The sequence below is a fragment of the Pristiophorus japonicus genome, chromosome 16 (genome assembly GCF_044704955.1).
Source record: "Pristiophorus japonicus isolate sPriJap1 chromosome 16, sPriJap1.hap1, whole genome shotgun sequence".
NCBI lineage: Eukaryota > Metazoa > Chordata > Chondrichthyes > Pristiophoridae > Pristiophorus > Pristiophorus japonicus.
In genome coordinates, this window is record NC_091992.1 from 44,929,799 (window position 1) to 44,949,806 (window position 20,008).

Here is a 20,008-nt window from a genome sequence, read left to right on the forward strand (position 1 = left end):
CCGAGCTGGAATGTGTTAGTTGTTAATACATTGCTGCCAAAATACACATCACATGTGTGTGTGTATAATAGTGTAGTAGTTATGATACTGGACTGGTAACCATAGAGGTCATAGGTCAGATCCCACCATGGCAAGATGTAAAATGGAATTCAATAAATCTGATCATTTGTGTGCTAGTATTGGAAAAAAGTTACTACAAAAGCTGCCGTGGATGTTGTAAAAACCCAACTAGTTCACTAATGTCCTTCAGGGAAGAGAATTTGCTATGCGTGCCTGGTCTGGCCTACACATGAGTCCAGTCCCACACATTGGGCCCAAGTTTCCACACGATAAAAAACGGGCGCCCCTCCGAGCTGGGTGCCCGTTTTTCGCGCCTAAAACGGCGCCTAAAAAAAACCTCGCGATTCTGGAGCGTTCTGCAGCACCTTGTCTGCCTGGCGCGGCGCCCAGGGGGGCGGAGCCTACACTCGCGCCGATTTTGTAAGTGGGAGGGGGCGGGTACTATTTAAATTCATTTTTTTCCTGCCGGCAACGCTGCGCGTTGGAGCGTTCGCGCACGTGCAGTGTGAAAAAAACATTGGCACTCGGCCATTTTTGTAGTTCTTTGTAGCTGTTTAATTTTTGAACATTTTTTAAATAAAAGCACATTGCCATCAGCACATCAGCACTTGCAGCCTTCTCACTGTCTCCTTCCTCCCCCCCCCCCTTGCGGGAACAACGGGCGCCTCCTCTCCCTCCCCCCCCCCCCCCACGGGAATGAACGGGCGCCTCCTCTCCCCTCCCCCACCCCCCCCCACCCCCGCGGGAAAGAACGGGCGCCTCCTCCTCCCCCTTCTCCCCCCCCCCCCCCAGGCGGGAAGAACGGGTGCCTCAGGCTGACTGCAGCATTCTCCGTGCCTGAAGCACTTTCACACAGGTAGGAAGATGGTTTATTTAATCTTTTCTTTGCTTATACAAATAAATCCAACCTGAATAAACATAATATTTGTAGAAGTATAAATAAGGATTTATTGTAGAATTTAATGAGTTCCCTTTCCACCCCCCCTCCCCCCCCCCTCCCCCCCTCGTTCCCTACGCCTAATTTGTAACCTGCGCCTGATTTTTTAATGTGTAGAACAGGTTTTTTCAGTTCTACAAAAATCTTCACTTGCTCCATTCTAACTTAGTTTGGAGTACGTTTTCACTGTGGAAACTTTGAAATCAGGCGTCAGTGGCTGGACACGCCCCCTTTTGAAGAAAAAATTCTGTTCCAAAGTAGAACTGTTCTACCTCACTAGAACTGCAGAAAAAAAAATGTGGAGAATTGCGATTTCTAAGATTGTCCGTTCTCCACCAGTTGCTCCTAAAAAAATCAGGCACAAATCACGTGGAAACTTGAGCCCTATGTAATTGATGCACTTGGGCAATAAAGGCCGACTTGGCAGTGATGCCCATATCCTGAGAACCAATAAAATAAACAGTCATGACACAGGTTGGACCTCTCTGGCCCGGTACCTTCGGGACCTGACCGGTGCCGGAACAGAGATTTTTCCGAACCACGGGAGGTCACGCTTACCCGTACCGGTCGACAGCGCCCGGGCTCCTGTATGTGTGTCTGGGCAGCACCCTCAGCACCCGTACACACACTCACTGACTGACAGCCGCTCAAGCCAATCATCGAACACACTCACTGACTGGCTGGTGGGCTGTCAGTCAGTGAGTGTGTTCGATGATTGGCCGGAGTGGCTGTCAGTCAATGAGTGTGCTCGATGATTGGCTGGAGTGGCTGTCAATCATCAAGCACACTCATTGACTGACAGCCGCTCCGGCCAATCATCGAACACACACACTGGCTGACAGCCGCACCAGCCAAGCGCCGAACTCACTCACTCACTGACTGACAGCCGCTCCAGCCAATCAAAACTTTAAAAAGAAATCCTCCTCTCCCTCAGGTCCAACTAATGCCAAACCATGGATGTTTCCGGTCCAGAGAGGTCCAACCTGTATTTGTGTTGTCTTTATGATACCTTATTTGCTTTGAAACCATGGTAACATGACTAGATTTTGCTCACTATTCTTTTGGAAAGAGTGATTGGGTGGTGCATGAGTTGGACACTGTTCACCTCTTGGACCTGGATTCTAATCCAGCTCAGACTGCTGGCATAAAAATCCTCTGTTTGATTTCTGTAACACTGGTGTGTGAAATGAGTAAATTGTCAATCTCACTCAGAAGGCCACAGGAAAGCTGGTATGGGAAATAGAAAAATGTCACATTCGTGCAGTTAGGGTTGCACTTCTGAGACGGTGGATAAAGCATGTTGTTGGGGCTGAGTAGAAGGAACTACAGGTATAACATAATGTATCTGACCTGGCAATGCTAGATTGATACTGACCTGATGCTGACACTCTGAGTGCTACATGTTCTACCTATTGACTGTGAATGCCATAATGTTGCAGTAGGGGGCTGTTGATTAAATTGGGCCTGAATTTGTAGTTCCTACGGTTACATACGAAGTGCACACGTGCCCATAGGGGCCCTGCAAGTTCTGGGTTTGGGCATGCACTGCGCATGCGCTGAAACCCGGAACTTGCGCTCTGTCAAGAATCCTCTTGGCAAATCCACCACATCTCCAGGAAAAGGGCATTTGCGGGCGAAGATTTGGGCTATTTACCCAACTTCTGCCCAGTGAATGCCCTTGAAATTCTTACGCCTGGTAAAAGCAGGCATAAGGCCTGTTTTTACCAGCGTAAAAGTTTTTTAAAAATAGAATAACATTTTATCACTCATTTGTACATTAAAAACCTTGTCCAATAAGGTCAGTTTATCTTTAGCCCCGTTAAAACATCTCAGACTGGATTTTCAGTCTTCTGCCGCCCTTATTAGCGCCCCAGAGGGGCAGCGATGGCGGCGGGAAGCACTTCCTCTTGGGAATGTTGTTGGTGGGTTTTTTTTAAAAGGTTTTTTTTTACCCCCAGGCCTCTCTTAGAGCGTTTAGCTCTTAGCTTCGAATTTTCACTTGTTCAGCCGGCCTAGGGCCTTAAGAGGTGTGAAATGCTGCCTTAGCTGCTTTTTCTTAAGTGGTCCCTCGTATCGAGGATAATTTGCTTCCATACCAAAAGGGGATGAGTTCACAGGTGTTTCAATGAAGGACCTGATATTCCCGTTCCTGAACTACATACTGAAGGGTGGAAGATGCCTGTGCGTGGATTTTTTTAACGTGTGGTGGCCATTGCACACCAGCCACCACACGGGCTTGACAGAGCTAGGTCTTGGTCCAGTGGCAAGGATTAACCAGGACAACTGGAGACCAGCTCTGCTGCACGGGCCTAGTGCGCACACATATCGCAGTGTGGGCTGGCCCGTGCTGCCCCTGGGCCCTCACCTCTTCTGGGCCCCGAACTCATGCCTCTCCTAGGCCCCGATCATGTCGCTCCACGATCACTCGTTGCTCCTTCGCCCCAACCTCGCCGTACCTGCCCACGCTCCAATCACCGATCTGGACCTTGGTGATGTTCAATCCTCTTCACAGTCGTCGCCCTATTGCACCAGCTAGCGCTGCTCCCTGGAGTGGTTCCAGGGGCCGCTCGCCTTTTATGGCCCCGACCTGCCGCTGGTGTTTCCTCGCCGGTCGGGATCACCACGCTCCTTAGCACTCCACCCCACACTCCGGGCCCAGCTAATGAATTTTGCTGAACGAGGTGCAAACTGTTCCTGACTGCAAACTTTACCGCCCCGAAATGAGCAGAACCGAAAATCCCTGTGTAAATTTTTTTTCCAAAAAAATGTATTTTTGTTTTAAATATTTAATTAAATGGCATTTTAATTAATTTAAAATATGTATTCAAAAAATATATTTATTTCATTTGTTCGTGTATTTTTTAAGTGATCCCCATTCATACTTATGAGAGTTCAGAACTCCCCATAAGTATGAATGGGGATTCTCTTCGTTTATTGGTTGGCCAAGCCCAAACGAACCGCGTGCGCCCCTGGGATACGTGGGCCTGTACCCGTGGGTACTCGAGAGGCCCAGGACCACGAATCCACTAACCTCCCGGACCACCAGGTAAATCCATAGATTTTTTTTGCAGGTCGGAGGCTTTTTACCCCATTGTATATTTGTGTAATGATACAAAATAACAAAGACGCCACATTAGTGGGTCAGCTGACATAACCTGAACTTTAGTTGTTCCTCTGGCATAGCTGACTTTCTGAACCTTTCGAAAGCTTTTGAAGCATTCTGTTTGAAAAGTCTGACTTCCATGACGGGTTTTCTGTTTTGCCCGAAATTGATGGACTCACCGCCCACTGCCACCGACATTCCTCCTCGGGTTGCGCCCAGTGCCACTTTCGATCTGGTCAGGAGTGGGCGGGAGGGGAGAACCGCCGGGAACCGGCCGCTGACGTCAGCGGCCGGCCGAGTGGCCTAAGTGAACTCCCGCCCACCGAGATGCCAGATTGGTGCAGGTGGGAGTCGGCGCCAGAACGGGCAAGGACCGTTGCGAGGAGACTGGTCTGTCCCCGACGGTCGGTCTGAAGAGCTGAAAGAAAAAGGTGAGTAAACATTTTTAAATTTTTTTTCTTTACAGAGACTTACCTGGATGGGGTCCCCTGAAGGTGTTCCGATGGTTTTTTTTAATGCTTTTTCTTTGCAGGTCTTCGACCCTCCGTGGGCCCGACTCCATCCTTGGCGGCACTTGGGCAGCAAGCGCCTTTGCCGCCGAGATTGGGAGCTCCCGCCGGCTGCCGCCCAGATTGGCGGCGTAAGTCCCTCATTTGCCGCCCGTCGACCTTCAAGGGACCTTGTTGATGAAAACCCCGCCCAAAGTACCGTCCGGTACCTCGGCGGCCATTGACGGTCCCATGGGCGGAAAAGGCCTTCATCAAATTCGGGCCCTCTCTCTCTCTCTCTCTCTCTCTCTCTCTTCTCTCTCTCTCTATATCAGCTTTTCCACAGACTATCAGAAATCAAAGGAATTTGCAACACAATGGTTTTGAGGTGATTTTGATTACTCAGATAAGCTAACAAATTGGTTATTATTTAGAATCTGGGGAAAATAACATCCGTTTAGCATATTAATAAGCACCCTTTGCCTGTTTTTAAACCTGTAAGTATGCACTTTGCCAAATGAAAGTGGTAAAAGTAATATTTTTTTCAAATCCTTTCTGTGGAAAAACGTCCCAGAAATTCTGAAAGATGGCAGGCAGTCAGTGGGAAGAATCCATGGCAATTGGCTCCAGAGATGATGTTGAGCAATGTAACCCATCAGGGGCTAGATAAAAGTCGAATGCCCCTCAAGATGGCATGAATGGAAAATAAAAATGATGCAAGAACTTTAGTCTGAGTAAACAAAATAAATGTAGACAATCTTGATTCGAGTTTGAAGGTAATTTCTCTCTAAAGGCTTCTCTGAGTGTTGAAGAGGTCCAGAGAATGGTTTCTCTCCACCAACCCTCAGACTACAGGCAAGGCCCTAATCTGTCTCCTAACAGATATCTAAGGAACAGAAACTACACACTCTCACTTGAGCAAGTAAGAAAAGAAAGTTACTGGCAAGAATGGGTGATACGAGGGCCTGGCCCAGAACAGGTGGTTACATACAGCAGAGTAGGAGAAGACCACCTAGCCACAAAGGCCATGAGTTATTTGAATGAATTACTTAATGAGAAGCAACACTGGCCAACATCGAGCTGGTGGTTGAACCTGCCAGGTGAGCTGATTTGTACCTATGTGGGTGCTGAGGCAGCAATGGTGGCAACAACAGCTTGTATTTGTATAGCGCCTTTAGAGTAGAGAAACATCCCAAGGTAATCTACAACCTCTTGTGCATTCCCGCCCTACCCCCGCCACTTTGCTCAGCCTTCCTAAAGCTCGCCGCCTCTCCACCTGCTCGCTTCCTCGAAAACCCACTCCTTTGGCCAAGCTTTGGGTCACTCCTCCTTGTCCTTGGTGTGTTCATCCTGATTGAATTTAGAGATTTACGAAACAACAAACTGTTCGCTGACTCCATCTCCCACTCCCTGGTCACTGGCTCAGGCTCAACCCGACTGTTGGCAACCACAGTGTCTCAGACCCCCACCAAGTACCCAACCTCATATTCTCTCCTCCAGAAAGCCCACCTGTCCCACCCTCCCAACATTGCCCACCTCTGCTCGATGTTGCCTCTAATTTTTTGGGGCCGTTGAAAATTCCGCACATGCGCAGTTTCCCGGCTCTCTACTTGCGTGGGATCTGCCGAGTGCAGCTTAAAGGGAACGTTGCCTCTGCCCCTACCTCAGCCTACCTGCCGCTGCAAACCTCAACCTTTGTCATCGCCAGATTTAACATTTTCTAATGTTCTACCAACCTCCGCGCTCCATAAACTTCAGTTCACCCGAAACTCTGCTGCCCATCACCCCTGTACTCTCTGATCTTTGTCCCGGTCCTCCAGTGCCTTATTTAAAGTTCTCATCTTTGTGTTTAAATCCCTCCATGGCCTCAACCCTCCCTATCTCTGTCACCCCGTTCCTCTGACTTCAACCTCTTGCACATCCTCCCCTCTCCCTGTCCACACTTGCCCCAGTGTTGGTGGCCATGTCTTCAGTTACCTAAACCCCACACTGTGGAATCATCTCCGAAACCCCTCTGCCTCTCCACCTGTTCACGTCTTCCGAAACCAACTTCTTTGACTAAGCTTTGGGTCTCTTTCTTTGACCCAGTGTCCATTTCTTTTCCTTATGCCTCCGTAAAATACCTCGGGATGGTTCTCCATGTTTAAGGCACTATACAAACGCAAGCTGCCTCTGCACCCTCATTGGTCACAAATCAGCCCAACCAGCATCTTCAGCCCGGCTCAATGGCGACCGGTGCTGCTTCTCATTAAGTGACCAGATTGCAGAGCAAGTGTTGATCCAAGTCCCTGCCCCAAAGGACATGGTCTAAGGCATGGAACTGACCCTCATGTTCCATGAATTCTTCTTGCAAAATGAAGAGCCTCTCCAACCCCTGATAAACCCCACCCCCCACCCACGGCAAGGTCTCTCTCTCTCTCGACTCTTCAATATGATATCTTGTTGAAAGTCTATCACAGTATGTAGTCAGCCTTGTTAAGATAACCACTGTAATTCCTCTAGTAGGCATGGCACGACTGAAACCAGGCAGGTCACAGGGCCTCACCCTGACATCAGGTCAAACTCAAGCAGCTACAGTAGCAGCTGCAATATGGTCCAAGGAAAGAAGCTACCTGCCTTCAGCCAAGGAAAGTTGTTACGTTGCAAAAGGGCAAACAGATTCTCAATTTTCCTGAGGAATGGATAGAGGAGCAATGCATTACCAATCACAGATGATCTGGTTACCTTTTGATTATCTGCTTGTTACAGCAGATAACAGCCGAGGGAATGCTGGATATTTGTTGAAAATAATGCTGAGTTTGCCTGTCCATTGGGGTCTACGGATAGAGTGATTTCTTAATTGGTCTAGTGGTCCTGTGTGCCAGATGTTAAGTGGAGGCACTGTCTTCCCTCAGATGGAAGTAAACAATCTCATTGCACTATTCAAGGAGGAACAAGGTGTTCTCTCAGTATTCTGGCAAGGTTCGCCCCTCAACCACCAATAAGGGGTTAATCTGATCATTCATTCACTGTCTGTGAGACCTTGCTGTGCATAAAAAAGCTGACACGTCTGCCTCAATAACGATAGTGAATATATTTCAAAAGGAATTAATTGGCCATAAAGCACTTTGGAATATCCTGAGGCTTCGCTATAAATGCAAGTTCTTTCCTTTAACAGACTTTTGTCTGGACTGGATTCAGGCCCGAGCTCAGGTAAAGAATAAAGTCATTGCACCAGGCTGCCATGCTGTCTGATTACATTTTTATTTTCAATGCTGTGACTGTAATATATTTGCTTCATGGGTTCTTTGCTTAAGAATTCATAGCAACACATTGCTATTAAGAACTAGTCGATTTATTAACAAAGCGATTACAATCACACGACATATTACCAGTTCATCCACAGGCTCACAACCTCATCGTGGATCCCCTGAACCCAACTGACTGGCGTTTTATTGAGTCTTGTGAACATCACGTGACTGGCTAAGCCACTCCTAACTCAACAGCTCTACAACTGTTTTAAAATTTGAACCGTAGATCAGGGGGGCGCTAAAACCAACAAAATAAACCAATTAAACTTCTGACGTTAATGGATCAAATTAAAATTTGGTTGCTGGGGGTGATGCACCCCAGTCCCTCCAGCGCCCACCTCTCGTGGAAGGCCGCGAGCGTACCGGTGGATACTACGTGCTCCAGCTCCAGGGACACCCTGGCTCGGATGTACGCGCGGGAGAGAGGCAGGCAGTCGGGCTGAACGACCCCCTCGACCGCCCGCTGCCTGGACCGGCTGATGGTCCTCTTGGCTGTGCCCAGGAGCATTCCTATGAGGAGGCCTTCCAACCTGCCCGTTCCCCTCCGCACAGGGTGCCCAAAGATCAGGAGTGTGGGACTGGAGTGCAACCTGAATTTGAGGAGCAGCCCCTTCAAATAATGGAATAGGGGCTGCAATCTCGCAGACTCAGTAAAAACGTGGAACACGGATTCCTCTAGACCGCAGAAATTGCAGGCGGCCTGGGAGCCCGCGAACCGACTTAAAAACTTATTGCTCCATGCAACACCCTCAGGCCAAGTCCCCAATAAACAGAGGGAGGACTCCTGCGTAGAGTGCACTCCATTGGGGACCCCGCCTCCTCCGACAAGATGGTGCGCCATGGCGTGTCCGGACGGCAGCCGAGGATGGCCAGGTGGAGTGTGCAGGAGCAACCCGGACAGGAATCTCCTCCGCACAGCGGACGGGGATCAGTTCAGACGGAATCGCCCCACGTGCTTGAGCTCAATAGCTCTACAATTATTTTGTTGCAAAACAAAAAACAATTCAATCAAGTGCCTCCTTATTAAAGGAGGGGGGGGGTCAACAGCTTTGCAAACCTGTGAACATACTCACAGGTGCGTATATTACAGTGACCATCAGCTGGTATTGTAAAATGATCAAAAAACCAACAAAGGAAGCTAATCACAGTAACTATATAAAAGTATATTTAGAATTTCACTGATCAATGAAAGGCATTTACAATCAAAATATATAGGCCAAAACTGAATCAGGACATCATACGGATAGTGTCAACATGTGTATGACAGTTTGTACAAGCCTAGACAACAAACTAAACCGCTGAATCTCCATCCAGTTACACAGAGGGTATTTACATTGGCCGGACAAGAATATGTTCTATGCACAGAACACTTCCCCGAGTGGCACTACAAGCAGGGCTGTGATAGATACAATGAGATCAATATTCACCATGCAGTCATCATCATCATCATAGGCAGTCCCTCGAAATGAGGATGACTTGCTTCCACGCCAAAAAGGAATGAGTTCAGTGTTTCAATGAAGGAACTAATATTCCAGGTCCTGAACTACATCTTGGAGGGGGGAAGATGCCTGTGCTTGGATTTTTTTTAAAGTGTGACGCTGTTACACACCAGCCACCACACGGACTTGACAGAGCTAGGTCTTGGTCCAGTGGCAAGGATTACCCAAGACGACTGGAGACCAGTTCTGCTGCACGGACCTAGTGCGCACACGTATAGCAGTGTGGGCTGGCTCATGCTGCCGCTGGGCCCTTGTCTCTTCTGGCCCTGAACTCTCACCTCTCCTGGGCCCGATCACTTCCATCTACAAACTCTTGCCACTCCTTCGCCCCTCCAGCTGTGCCTGCCCGCACTGCAGTTAGCAGCCTGACTTCGCAGCCGTCGCCCCCCCTGCAGTGGTATGCTGCTGCCGCATGCTGCTCCCTCTGATGTCCCCGGCCTGCTGATGGTCTTGCAGGCCGGGACCACGCCGATTTCCGGCCGGGCCACTGCACCCTGCTCCCTCTAAATGCAGTGCAGTGAGTACTGGGTGAAGACTCTTCAGGTAATGATCCACAGTCCAGTTGGTCATAATGCCAACACGTGCACAGGACGGTATACTCTGTCCGGTCCTCACCACCAATCCAGTGGATTAGTGGAGAAATCACAGAGCACGAAACACAGCAGTTGAGCTGTGTGCAACTGTCTTCTGCTTCACGGGGGCACAATGTTCGAATGGAGCTACTTGTGAAATGTAAAGCCAAACTTTGCACAGGAATGAAAACTTGCTTCACTCAGAGGATTTAGAGATGGTTGAGAAGAAATGAGTGCAGAGATACAAATGGAAGACGTACTATGAGCAAACAGAGTGCAATTTACTCCCCACTGGCAATTGAATCTGAACAAAGAATCCCAGAGATCATATATGGTCTGCACAAGGCACCATTCACTGAGAAATAGCACCTCAGTAGAGACAGACAATTTAACAAAACTACTTCTAGTCATCAAACAAGAAGCAAATGTGGAAATATCAATGCAGCAGGACCGAAAAGTGAAAAGCCACTCACTGATCAACCTCTAAAATCTGCCAGAACTGATCATGGTTGGTGATTTCCTGGAGCTGTCCAGAAACCAGAGGATTTGATTGAAACTTGCTGATAGAAAATGACTGGTACAGACTCAGCTCAATGGTGAAGAGCCCACAGCCACTCCTCTCAAGTTTAATCCTGTACTTAAAATGTAGTTGGATGAAGGAACAGAAAAGATGGACATGAAGTGACCACAGACACACACAGCTGGATTGAATGTTCCAGTTAATCTTTTGCTTCAGAACAACAGATCACGTTATGAACGTAAATATAAAAAAAAGGTGAAGAACTCTAATGCACAATAGTAAAATAAAACGTCAAATGGACATTTGAAATACATTATTACTGAGGCTCTCGAACTACACGAAGATGAAAAGGGGAGATGTGGTGTGAACATAAGAATGCAGCACCATCTAGTGGGAGCAGTTATTACCACACACTAGCTTCCTGATCTGGCTGGGATTTCCTGTTTCATTTTGCCGGTATTGTGTTCCGAACACACATGAGGCTGCACACAGGGAGGTTAAAGTAACAGTGACCTCCGTCTTTATTAAGATACTCCAGCGTGAGGAACAGGCCTTGGGGACTGACGTATATAAAGTGCTCCCAAGGGATGTTGGGATCCCTTGGGACTTCAGGGGATGAGCTCCCTGGTGACGGAACATGGGAGTGCATGCTTTCCAGATACACAACATCACTCCCCCACCAACCCCCCTGCCCCAAAGTCAAAGTGAAAACTATTTACAAGGTGAGGCGGTTAGGAGCCTTTCTGTCCCTGGTGGACTGCCTCGGTACAAATGTCTGTTCTGGTGTGTTGGCTGTGCCCTCGCTGGGCTGGCGTGTTGTTGGCCCTGCAGGGCTGCTAGGTGAGCCTGGCCTTGATGGGCGTGATGGGTTCAATTTCCTGGTCCGGGGTGGTGTTGTAGATCCTTTGGGTGTGTGTTGTGGGCTCGATAAAGGTGGTGTCTGCTGTTGGTTGTTCAGGGCAGTCTGTGAACCGCAGCCTCGTTTGGTTCAGGTGCTTTCTGCAAATTTGTCCATTGTCTAGTTTGACTACAAACACCCTACTCCCTTCTTTAGCTATCACCGTGCCCGCAATCCATTTGGGACCATGTCCATAGTTTAACACGTACACAGGGTCATTAAGATCAATTTCCCGTGACACAGTGGTGCGACCATCGTTTACATTTTGTTGCTGCCGCCTGCTCTCTACCTGATCATGCAGGTTGGGGTGAACCAGCGAGAGTCTGGTTTTAAGTGTCCTTTTCATGAGTAGCTCAGGCAGGGGCGCCCCTGTGAGCGAGTGGGGTCTCATGCGGTAGCTGAGCAGTACTCGGGACAGGCGGGTTTGGAGTGAGCCTTCTGTGACTCGTTTAAGGCTCTGTTTATACTGCCCACTCTGCCTGCCCATTGGAGGCTGGTTTAAACGGGGCCGAGGTGACTTGTTTGATCCCATTGCGGGTCATGAATTCTTTAAATTCGGCATTGATGAAACATGGCCCGTTGTCACTGACCAGTATGTCGATCAGGCCGTGGGTGGCAAACATGGCCCTCAGGCTTTCAATGATGACGGTGGCGGTGCTTCCCGACATTATTTCGCATTCAATCCATTTTGAAAAAGCATCCACCACCACCAGGAACATCTAACCGAGAAACGGGCCCGCATAGTCGACATGGATCCTCGACCATGGTCTGGAGGGCCAGGACCACAAACTTAGTGGTGCCTCTCTGGGCGCGTTGCTCAACTGAGCACACATGCTGCATTGCTGTACACAGGACTCTAAGTCAGAGTCGATACCGGGCCACCACACGGGGGATCTGGCTATCGCTTTCATCATTACTATACCCGGGTGTGTGTTGTAGAGATCCGACATGAACGTCTCCCTGCCCTTTTTGGGTAGCACTACGCTGTTACCCCACAACAGGCAGTCTGCCTGAATAGACAGCTCGTCCTTTCGCCGCTGGAACGGTTTGATTGGTTCTTGCATTTCAACGAGGATGCTGGCCCAGCTCCCATGCAATACAGTTTTTTACTAGGGACAGTGCGGATGCTCTCAGTCGGCTACCATTGCCCACCACGGGGGTGGAAATGGCGCAGCCTGCAAACTTGTTGATGGTGGCGCAGCCTGCAGACATGTTGATGGTCATGGGAGCGTTTGAAAATGATAAATCACCTGTCACGGCCCGCCAGATTATCTTGGCTGGTCCAAGTCCTAATCTGGCGGGCCGTGACAGGTGATTTATCATTTTCAAACGCTTCCATGACCATCAACATGTCTGCAGGCTGCGCCACCATCAACAAGTTTGCAGGCTGCGCCATTTCCACCCCCGTGGTGGGCAATGGTAGCCGACTGAGAGCATCCGCACTGTTCTCGGTGCATGGCCTGTGGCGGATGGTATAGTTATACGCTGACAGCACCAGTGTCCACCTTTGTATGCGGGCTGAGGCAGTAGTATTTATCCCCTTGTTTTCAGCGAACAGGGATATGAGGGGCTTGTGATCGGGTTCCAGCTCAAATTTGAGGCCAAACAGGTACTGATGCATTTTCTTTACACCGAACACACATGCTAATGCCTCTTTCTCAATCATGCTGTAGACCCTCTCGGCCTTCGACAAGCTCCTGGAAGTACAGGCGACAGGTTGCAACTTCCCCGCAACGTTAGCTAGTTGTAATACACACCCGACTTACGACGATGTGTCACATGCTAGCACAAGTCTTTTACACGGGTTATACAATACAAGCAGCTTGTTGGAGCATAAAATGTTTCTGGCTTTCTCAAAAGCAATTACTTGTTTTTTTCCCCCATAACCAGTTCTCACCTTTGTGCAAAAACACATGTAGGAGCTCTAAAAGGGTGCTTAACCCTGGTAGGAAGTTGCCAAAATAATTGAGGAGTCCCAGGAACGACTGCAGCTCCGTGACATTCTGTGGCCAGCGCGCGTTCCTGATAGCCTCTGTCTTGGTGTCTGTGGGCCGAATGCCGTCCGCCGCGATCTTTCTCCCCAAAAACTCCACTTCTGTTGCCATGAATACGCATTTCAACCTCTTCAACCACAGCCCTACGCGATCCAGTCGCTGGAGGACCTCCTCCAGCTTTTGTAGGTGCTTGGCGGTGTCCCGACCCGTGACCAATATGTCGTCCTGAAAGACCACCGTGCGTGGTACCGACTTGAGTAGGCGCTCCATGTTTTTCTGGAAGATCGCTGCAGCCGACCGAATTCCAAACGGGCATCTGTTGGAGATGAACAGTCCCTTGTGCATGTTGATGCAGGTGAGGCCCTTTGAAGACTCCTCCAGCTAATGCGTCATGTAGGCCGAAGTCAGGTTGAGCTTGGTGAACGTCTTGCCTCCTGCCAGCATCGCAAATAGGTCATCTGCCTTAGGTAGTATGTATTGGTTCTGTTGCGAGAAACGATTAATAGTTACTTTATAATCGCCGCAAATCCTGAACGTGCCATCACTTTTGAGTACTGGAACAATCGGGCTGGCCCACTCACTGAATTCCACTGGGGAGATGATGCCTTCGCATTGCAGCCTGTCCAGCTCGATTTCCACTCTCTCCCTCATCATGAGAGGTACCGCTTGTGCCTTGTGGTGAATGGGTCGTGCCTCTGGGACCAAGTGGATCCGCATCTTCGCCCCGAAAAGTTTCCAATGCCTGGCTCAAAAAGGGAAGGAAATTTGTTCAGAACCTGGGTACATGAGGCCTCATCGACATGTGATAGCGCTCGGATGTCATCCCAGTTCCAGCGGATTTTGCCCAGCCAGCTCCTTCCAAGCAGTGTGGGGCCATCGCCCGGGATAATCCAGATTGGCAGTTCGTGCACCGTGCCCTTGTAGGCGACCTTGACCATGGCGCTGCCCAGAACAGTGATGAGCTCTTTGGTGCCGTTCTCAGTTTCGTGTGGATGGGGCTCAGGGCTGGTCTGAATGCCTTGTTGTACCACAATCTCTCAAACATCTTTTTACTCATGATGGATTGGCTAGGGCCAGTGTCCAGTTCCATGGCTACGGGTAAGCCATTCAATTTTACGTTTAGCATTATAGGTGGACATTTCATCAAAAATGTGTGCACCCCATGTACTTCAGCATCTGCTTCCTCTCTCTGAGGCTCGAAATTGCTTTGATCCACCATGGACTGATCTTCCTCTGCCACGTGATGGTTAGCAGGTTTTGCAGAGCTTGCAGCTCGTTTGCAAGCTTGTTGGAGGTGCCCCATTGTTCCACAGCTTTTGCAAACATACCCTTTGAAGCGGCATGAATAGGCTGAATGGAAGCCTCCACAACGGCAACCATGTGTGAATTGCCTTGCATTCATCCTTTGTTGCGGACTCTGAGTCATCTGGGTCACCTGAGGCCTGCTGACAGTTGCAGACACGTGGGTTCTGCCCTGTACATTTCTGCTCGCAAACACAGTTCCAGTTAATTTATGAACATTGCTTGCACTTGTGTGCTGAGAGATTGTTTGGTGTTATCACTGGTGGACATAAACGCCTGTACTATCGCAATGGCCTTACTGAGGGTCGGTGTCTCTACAGTCAAAAGTTTTCGTAGGATGGTCTCGTGGCCAATGCCCAGTACAAAAAAATCTCTGAGCATTTGCTCCAGGTAGTCATCAAACTCACATTGTCCTGCAAGTCGCCTGAGCTCGGCGACGTAGCTCGCCGCTTCGTGACCTTCAGATCGCTGGTACGTGTAGAACCGATACCTCGCCATCAGCACGCTCTCCCTCAGGTTAAGATGCTCCCGAACCAATGTACACAGCTCCTCATACGACTTATCTGTGGGTTTCACTGGAGTCAGAAGATTTTTCATGAGGCTGTAGGACGGTGCCCCGCAGACTATGAGGAGGACTGCTCTCCTTTTTACAGCGTTTCCTTCTCCGTCCAGCTCGTTGGCTACAATGTACTGGTCTAGCCATTCGACATAGGCTTCCCAGTCCTCACCCTCTGCGAACTTCTCCAGGATGCCCACAGTTTGCTGCATCTTTGCGTTGGGTTCGTATTCTCCTTGCCAGTTATTGTGTTCCTAACACAGATGAGACTGCACACAGGGAGGTTAAAGTAACAGTGACCTCAGTCTTTAATAAGACACTCCAGAGTGAGGAACAGGCCTTCGGGGCCGGCTTATATACAGTGCTTCCAAGGGATGCTGGGATCTCTTGGGACTTCAGGGGATGAGCTCCCTGGTGGCGGAACGTGGGAGTGCATGCTTTACAGATACACAACAGCCGGCACATGTGAGTTGTTGCGGGAGGACCATTCTGAACCTGGCTGATTTCCTGGGGTCGGGCACGGTGGATAATTGTGGCAGTCTCCCCAAACTCTGTCAACGAGTCTTCAGGGGAATGGGGTGCGGCATAGATCGGCTGCAGCAAGTTGCCAAAGGGAACAACATTTTAACAACAACTTACATTTAAAAACATTCTTTGTAGAATTAATCATTCTGTAATCAATTGCGCAGACTTTCCAAACTTTAAGAGCTAAATATTACACCTTCCCCTGCTGCCATAGCAACATTGGATGTGAGGAATAAACGGGTATCCCTCACATCCAGCATTTCGATGGCACAAATGACAGAAACTACATCGGATGGTGTATTCATGTTATTTGCGAAGGGTTGCAGTACACCTACCTACATGTGACCAGGCTAATGTATGTCCTTTGTTGCTTCAGGCAGAAGGTTATGGAAGTGATGGGGCAAGGAGGGAGGCAGCATAATGATTGATAACGAGCTTTCCACCCGTGCCCACTCCAGTTACACTTCAGTTCTTGAAAATGCATCATCTACTCTCTCAAAAGTCAATTTAGTTCCACAATAGAAATGAAGGAAAGAAGTAAAGATAGAACTTGCATTTATATAGTGCCTTCCATGACCTCAGGATGTCCGGAAGCACCTGAAGTAGTTTTGAAGCAGAGTTACTGTTGTAACGTAAGGAGATGTGGCAATCGATTTGTACATAGCAAGGTCTCACAAACGGTAGTGAGATAAATGACCAGTTAGTTGATTGATGAATAAATGTTGGTCAGGATACTGGGGATAACTCTTCTGCTCTTCTTTAAATATTGTGTGGGATCTTTTATATCCACCCGCAAGGGAAAACGGGACTTCCGTTTAATGTTTCATCTGAAGGACAGCACTTCCGACACTGTAGCACTCCCTCAGTACAGTGTCATCTTAGGTTATGTGTTCAATTCCTAGAGCTGGGCTTGAACTCACAACCTTCCGACTGAGAGATGAGAGTGCTACCACTGAGTCCATACGTAGAAACACCACTGCAGGAGGGAGATTGAAGACAGGGCTGTACTTGAATGTAAGTGATGGGGTGAGCCAGTAGACTTCTCATTCCTACTGTTTTGTGTTCTAAAAGGAAAATAAGCAGCCCAAGATGTTCTTGACATGGACTCTAGATGAACGAGGAATCCCAGAAGCACATGGGAAGCATCTGGAATGTCAAATCTCATTAAATAGGTAATTGAACAAAAATAGATGAATGACAAACAAATGGTTCCCCCGAGATATTAAACAAGGGCGTAAATGACCCTGGGCCAATCCATGGAAAATGAAAGAAATTAGTAACAAACTGTAAATTTATTGGTGCTTGGTAACGATTACCCTTTCTCTCTGCAAATTCTCAGGTTGAATGATAAACGTGTAGTTTAGAGGAAGCTCCCCTTCCCCCCCTCATGTCTATAGGCTGTTGCTTAGATACTAAAGGAGTATTAAGGGTCTACTGTGAAAGGCAGGGAAGTGCATCCGATGTTCTGTGTATTACAGAACCTTTTCCTTTACAAGGTTTATGTTGAATCCCAAAATGATATTGTGGAGTGGTTTTGGCAACAACAGAACAATTGGGCAGATTAGTTCATGCAGAAGTGAGGAATGCCCGAAAGCAAGAAGTAAAATGTCACATTAGCACCCAGAGCCAGTCAGTGCATCCCTGCAGCCAGGTGCACAGGGCACACTACCACCTCCAGCGGCACTGATGGCTGCCTTCAGTGATGTAGATGGCTCTAGAGTTAACCCTGTAATGTAATGGAACAGAAGTATTGAGGTGCACCGTGATAATACCTTCCTAAGTACAAAAATATTGTTTGGGCTGTAGACAGTTTGAGCTCAGGGGCTGTGCATGTTTGTCGAATCCCATGTTTGGGGCGGTAGAGTGAAGAGATTTTCCAGACTGATGCAAGGCTGGAAGGGTTAAATTACGAAGATAGGTTACGTAAGCTTGGTTGAAGGATGATCTAATTGAGGCCGAGTATTGCGGTCGGAGGTTTCCTTCGTCCGAGCGTCTCCAACCCCCCCCCAAAAAATCTGTGAAAATACCTGGTGGCGTTGCACACTCATCCTCGCGCCAAGGGGCGGAAGCTCAGGAGGCGGGTTCAATTTTACAATGGGAGGCTGCCGCCAGGCTGGGGGAAAAAAACCTAAATCTTCTCCGATCCACACACACACTTCCCACTCTTAAAACTAATGAAAGCACGCAGAAACAAATAAAGAGAAAAACTTACCTTCCTTTCTGAGCGATTCTGCCCGAGAACCACTCTTTAACCACCACTTTTTCCTGGCTGTTCCAGAGGTTTGAGGCCTTCATTTGCTACGCAGCGTATGGGGAGATGTCTTCCACATACATAAGTCTAGATTGGAATCGATGGGCCTGGACCACCAATCACCATGTGGGCCTGGACCACCAATCACCATGTGGGCCTGGACCACCAATCACCATGTGGGCCTGGACCACCAATCACATGTGGACCTGGATCACCAATCACCATGTGGACCTGGGCCACCAATCACCATGTGGACCTGGACCACCAATCACCATGTGGGCCTGAACTATGCAGTAGTCTCATTAATAATAATGGAGCTCTGTTTGTACGGGCCTCCCATTACTATCAATGAGAATAACCGCCTAAAACAAGAAACACAGCACAATAAATTAAAAAACACCTCACATATTTAAAATTAATTGAAATTAAATGTTTTAGAAAAAAAAATATTTTGGAGAATTTTTTTTAATGTGTTTTAACAGGATTCAAAATAATCTTCCCTTAATAGACTTTTTAATATAAAAATGAATGATTACATTTAATTTTTCTATGTTTTAAAATTGTTACGCTGGTAAAAGTTAGGCTCTACGTCTGCTTTAACCAGGCGTAAAGGTTTGAAGGGTATTCGTGGGCATGAGTTGGGCAAATAGCCCAATCCCTCCCATGCAGCTGCACTTCCTGCGGGGATGCATAGAATCTAAAGAAATTTTGACAGATGGGAAAAGCCAGTTCTCGACACACGTGCATCACGCCCCGAGAACCAGCTTTTGCGAGGCCTCGCCCGGTGTCTGCAAACTTCTTACGCACCCGGCAAGGTTGCAATTTTCGGCCCAATAAAAGTGCTCGATAGAGTAGATACAGAGAAACTAATACCTCTGATGGGGGAATCTAGAACAAGGGGAATAATAAAATTAGAGCTGGGCCATTCAGGAAGCACTTTTCCACACCATGGAAAGCAAAAGTCTAGACAACTCTATTGTGTTCCTAACACGGATGAGGCTGCACACAGGGAGGTTAAAGTAACAGTGACCTCAGTCTTTATTAAGACACTCCAGAGTGAGGAACAGGCCTAAGGGGCCGGCTTATATACAGTGCTCCCAAGGGATGCTGGGATCCCTTGGGACTTCAGAGGGTGCGCTCCCTGGTGGCGGAACATGGGAGTGCATGATTTACAGATACACAGCATCACTCCGCAGCCCCCTCCCTCCCCCCCTGCCAAAGTCAAAGTGAAAACTATTTACAAGGTGTTGTTGGCCCTGCATGGCTGCTGGGTGAGCCTGGCCTTGCTGGACTGTTGGGCGTGATGGGTTCGATTTCCTGGTCCAGGGTGGTGTCGTTGATCCTTTGGGTGTGTGTTGTGGGCTCGAAAAAGGTGGTGTCTGCTGTGGGTTGTTCAGGGCAGTCTGTGAACCGCAGCCTCGTTTGGTCCAGGTGCTTTCTGCAAATTTGTCCATTGTCTAGTTTGACTACAAACACCCTACTCCCTTCTTTAGCTATCACCGTGCCCGCGATCCACTTGGGACCATGTCCATAGTTTAGCACATACACAGGGTCATTCAGATCAATTTCCCGTGACACAGTGGCGCGACCATCGTTTACATTTTGTTGCTGCCGCCTGCTCTCTACCTCATCAGGCAGGTTGGGGTGAACCAGCGAGAGTCCGGTTTTAAGTATCCTTTTCATGAGTAGCTCAGCCGGGGGGACCCCTGTGAGCGAATGGGGTCTTGTGCGGTAGCTGAGCAGTACTCGGGACAGGCGGGTTTGGAGTGAGCCTTCTGTGACTCGTTTAAGGCTCTGTTTGATTGTTTGTACTGCCCACTCTGCCTGCCCATTAGAGGCTGGTTTAAACGGGGCCGAGGTGACATGTTTGATCCCATTGCAGGTCATGAATTCTTTAAGTTCGGCATTGATGAAACATGGCCCGTTGTCACTGACCAGTATGTCAGGCAGGCTGTGGGTGGCAAACATGGCCCTCAGGCTTTCAATGGTGGCGGTGGCGGTGCTTCCCGACAT

General features: G+C 48.6%; 1 protein-coding gene across 10 annotated transcripts in view; it reads left to right on the plus strand.

Annotated features, from left to right (window-relative positions):
- The window catches only part of LOC139226472 (septin-5-like), a 138,295-nt gene that overhangs the window by 103,380 nt on the left and 14,907 nt on the right, over positions 1 to 20,008 (plus strand). For 2 of the 10 annotated variants that reach the window (XR_011587265.1, XR_011587266.1), the window contains exon 11: positions 16,816 to 16,916. The exons of the other annotated variants lie outside the window; for them this stretch is intronic. The gene's annotated coding sequence lies outside the window, so the exon portion shown is untranslated. The remainder of the gene's footprint in view (positions 1 to 16,815; positions 16,917 to 20,008) is intronic. 10 annotated transcript variants of the gene reach the window in all.